This window comes from Amphibalanus amphitrite, unplaced genomic scaffold, assembly GCF_019059575.1.
Source record: "Amphibalanus amphitrite isolate SeventyFive unplaced genomic scaffold, NRLGWU_Aamphi_draft 000395F_arrow, whole genome shotgun sequence".
Taxonomy (NCBI): domain Eukaryota; kingdom Metazoa; phylum Arthropoda; class Thecostraca; order Balanomorpha; family Balanidae; genus Amphibalanus; species Amphibalanus amphitrite.
Window position 1 is genome coordinate 489,015 of NW_024881889.1, and position 4,830 is coordinate 493,844.

The 4,830-nt window shown below is 42.1% G+C and overlaps 1 long non-coding RNA gene across 1 annotated transcript; it reads right to left on the bottom strand.

Moving 5' to 3' along the window:
- Nucleotides 1-817: 817 nt before the first annotated feature.
- On the bottom strand, nt 818-4,798 carry LOC122390434. Its single transcript, XR_006258145.1, has 2 exons — nt 3,155-4,798; nt 818-2,559 (listed from the first exon to the last, which is right to left on the bottom strand). It is a non-coding gene; the product is annotated as an uncharacterized LOC122390434 (long non-coding RNA).
- Between the last annotated feature and the right edge of the window lie 32 nt (nt 4,799-4,830).

Sequence of the window (4,830 nt, forward strand, 5' to 3'; positions counted from 1 at the left end):
AGTACTGATGCTTTCAAAACTAAATGCCTTTCAATTCAAATTCCAGAATATCCTTTCGCGGAAATAGCCCTTCTCAGCCTGTCTCTAACGCTACAAGTCTGAACAGTGAGCGTCTCATGCGTTGCTCACGTATCGCGATAAAAAGGACGGTGTCATATAATCAAATGTACTTTTCTTATGCATGGAGCATTTGAAACCTCACACCAAACGCCTCCCTTCCTTGTTTTCCACTGCTGCCTTTCACATACCTTACCTAGTACCTACCCAATGACCGTTCCAGCTCGACGTTCCTTGTCGACTGCCTCACATTCAACGGCCATATCCCACCTACGCTGAAAACCAATCGGAGGCACTTTCAATCGTCCCTTGAATAAAATTGCTACCTACACGCATTTAGAGGAGAACGAGGCCCAGAAAAGGCGTGCATAAAACGATCGGTTTCGGCCCCCATGGAATAAGCCAGGAGGTAAATCATATTGATTGAAGAACATCTTCGAGGACATGATATCTATCAGATATTATTTTGCAAAGGTATTGTGAACATAACGTCCGCGTATCGCAGCTCTGAATCTGCTGGTGTCAGTCCCATGCAGCAGCCACCGGACCACTGCCCCGCCGCCTGCCGTTCGCTGATCATACAGGACGGCTGTCCCAGTGTCTCATCAAACGATCACAGCTGACTCATTATTTATAAAATGCCAAACAAAAACAGACACCCATTATTATAGATCACGCCAGCTCTTTCAGTCATGCGGGTGGAGATATATCGGTAGTTTTCCTATCACAGATCACACTGAACAGAGGAAAAGCGTACACACGCAGCAATAAATAATGCATTATCAAGTACACCGATCGATGCATCGTGGAATACACCGAAAAAATACATCACTGCTTTAACGTTCCCCAGGTGGGTGGTCCGTGGGGGCGTTTTTGGCCATACCTAACAATTTTGTGCTTGCATAGATAAAACGACACGAAACTTAGTATAGCTTATGTATAATGCATCGATTCGCATCAATTGTGAAAAAAGCAACCCCATGTCACCTAAGGTCAGGTCAGGTCACCATGAAGTAGAAGTTTGAAGCTCGAGCTATTGCATGAGAGAATCAGTACCAACATCTTGAATATCTTTAATTTTGATATCGGTGGTGACCTAGGGTCAGGTCAACTTTGCGACGTCTCCAGTTTCAGTCAGTATGAGGAACTCGAAATGTTCTGCTTTTGAAACAAAAGCACTCAAACATCGGGATCTATCGTATGCTCCTGAGGTCATCTCAGGTCATGTAACGCCTCCCAACAGTTTATTTTTGTACATCGAGTTTAGATGGAACGTGGCCAGAGCGCTAAAAGCATCATAATCATAGGCGGCGGAACAGGCCGAGGGCACCGGGGCACCGTGCCCCCTTTGAATTTGGCATTTTAACATTAGCCCTATGGGCGTTGCATGGAAAGAATGAGCCCAAAAGTCGGCAATGCCCCCTTAATTGAAGGTGTTCCGCCGCTACTGATGTTAATCTCAATTTCAATGTAACGAATCAATGACATGCAAAATGGCATTTTCTGCGACATTGACCTAAGGTCAAATTTATTACGCTGACCTTGTTAGGCCAAGAAGACGAGAGAAACGCAGTGCCGGTAAAATCAACGTAATAAAAGGTTGGTATCAGTTTAAAAAATTTTTAAAGAAAAGACGACTTCCGAAGCAAGCCGATTGTTCAGTTTTTGCCCTTTGGAGGCTTAACCCTAGTTGACCTTAGCTCAAATCTGAGAACCTGAAAGATTTTCGAAAGAGCTATCGAATTCGCTTTTCCGCGGCGCTGTAGCTTCTTTGGTTCCCGAATTATGAACCAATTTGTGAAGTTGTCAAAATCGGGGGCCAAAATTCGTCATCATTTTACTTTTGGTGACCTCCAGTGACCTCAGCGATGACCTGATCAAAAATGACCTGAATGATTCTGAAGAAAAATAGCGATCTATAGATTGATTTTACTGCGTCTTTCCAGCTTTGCTACATTCCAAGATAACCTGGTGTGGCCGAATACACCCCCCCCCCCCCCCCCACCAAGTTGGCTGAGGGCCACCCGGGCGCGGGTTAATAACATGGCGCAACAGGTTTTGTTATCAACTTGTCCTTTTCACACATAGGCGACACTAGATATCACAGCCAACGCCTATCACCAAACTGGTGGTGGGCTTTGGCAAGAATAAGAGATACCTACATGAATACATGAATGCATGAATAATGAATACATGATACATGAATAAGAGATAATAAAAGTTATCTCTAATCCATGGCTTTGGCCAGCGATCGCCGATCGGGGCCAACGCGGGCTCTTACTCGTCCACAATCAGCAAGAATGATGAACTACAGCTGCTCCAGACCGGCCACTTCAATCCAGCGTGTAATCTTCAGTCCACATCAGAACCACTAGTGAAACTCTACTGAGTGGGCCAACTGCACTGCATCTTTGACCTCCTTTGCAGCTCTGGCTTTTCAGAATTTGAACAGTCTTCTCTTTCCCACCCTTCTGTGCTGATGAATGATGATCCTTTGGAAACCTGGAAAAAGACAGTACAGACTCAGGGAGATGAAACTGTTTTGCTATGGGTCTGTTCCAGTCGCACTTCCTAACACATCTAAACTCCTCAAAGAGCAAGATAGAGGAGGTTGGAGCAGGGCCCTTCTTGGCTTTGTAGGGGCGAAAGCTGCCACTGGAACAGGGAAGCAATCTTGAAGGAGTTGAGAGGTGTTAGGAAGTGCGACTGGAACAGACCCTATGACAATGTCTGTGCACAGAGCAAGCAGATGGTAGAAGTGGTCAATTGGTGAGTGGAACAAATGCAAATGTCAGGAAAGCAGTCATATTTTGTGATAGACATGATGCAGATGTTGGCCAAGCTGACAAGGCAGATATAATTACCAGCTTGTTATACTAGTCTATAACTCATCATATTTTCATGTTTAACAGAGGGAATATAATGTAAAAAAGCCTTAGCCAGATGAAAGTAGATAATATAAGTTCTATAGAAAAATGTTTATGTAAGTAATGTAGGATTTGTGGTTTTTAGAGGCTAGGTAAATGTGTTCCCTGTTCAACAATTCTTCAGCATTCAGACATTGATGTTAATGTACAATGTACATGCATCAACATACCTGTTGTGAAGTGATTCTGGGCTGCTTTCCTGAGCAGTTGATGGCCACCACTGGAATCTTTAAAACACAGCTAATTTTTTTTCCATTTTGTTAACTATGACTGAGGATCTTCTGTGCTGAAAGAGAGATAGACAATAGACATCAGCTGATAGACATTGTACAATGTACAACTCATTTGTGAAACAAGATCAATTCCATTTAGGGGTAGGTCGTAGGATAATAGTGACATGAACGAATTTCAGTTTTCACTTTTCACCAGTCCAGGTACCTGGTGACAAAATGAAATATTGTAGGAGGTATCAATGATAATGTTTCTGGTAGAAAATGCAGGCATTTTAGAATTCAGTTGAAGCTTTAGATGGAGGATTTTTGGAAAATATTTGCCACAAATAACATTGGAATCTCAGAAACAAAAATCAAATCTTACTTGATGTCAAAAACAAATCAAACTATTACCATTGAGCACCAAGCAGCATGCTGAGTAGTCATTCACTAAGACATATGCATGTTACACATGGCTACAGTACTTTGAAATAGCTTTTATAAAATGTATGCACTCATGTAATCTTAACATGTAAAATGTCAGCTAAAACTTGTTTTACACTAAACCTGCTAAGCCAAGAAAAAAAGATAAATATGAGAAGCCCAAAACAAGTTATTGTAAATATAAACACAGGTAACGTTACAACAAAACTGAGTCAAAACACTCAAAACTAAGTGTTTCAATGAACGCAAGATTAATGCGTGTCACAGAAGCAGCTGTCCACTGTAAAGCAGAGTGGGCACAGCATGGTGAAAGCAGGAAGTGGTGCACAAAACTGAATTAAGAAGAGTGCCCGGCCAACTGTATCTAGTATCTACATCCCTTTACATGTAGGTAGGTACCTACAAAATTTGAGCACAATCAGCCAAAACTTAACTGTGAAGGAGGCCATGCCCTCTCGCACATGAGAGGTGTGCAAAAACATGCCTGTAACACCTTATGCCTAGATACATAAAGTTGAAAATGTGTTGTGTCTGTGTGCCTGGTGATATAGTGGCATGACGTGACATGACTATTATCAATACCTGACAGTACAATTATCATGATATTATCATTATTGCAGTTGTAATAAAAAATGATCAATTGAACTTTTCTTCTCACTTTATATAGCCAAAATACCTGAGATTTTTTAACATCAAGTTTGCGTACTCCAAAATCGTAACTTCTGCTTCCTCCAGTACTTTATAAGTTTGCGCAAGACCACTTCCATTAGATGTAGATGTACATCCATTAGATGTAGGGACGATCATGACCACTTGACATAAAAATGGTTCACTTGGTTCTTACAAGCCTGTTAACTCACTACACAAGAGGGGGGCACTGCAAAAGGGTGTGGAAATCGCCACATTTGTCTCATGATGTTTGATGCATAATAATCGGTATCAAAATATCGTCGTATTAGTATGCAAGGTCACCAAAGAATGAGCCAACGTTATTTATCAAATATCAAAGCAAATTGGCAATATCTAGCACAACGAAACACATAATTCAACACCTAACGATGCCGGCCGATTCCCCGATACCACCATGGCGACCGCTCAAGTCCAACTGGCCGGCAACTGGCCAATCAGGGAGCTTGTTTGTCATTTCTGGGTGGGATTAAAAAACATGCAAGTAGCAGAACTGGAATGTC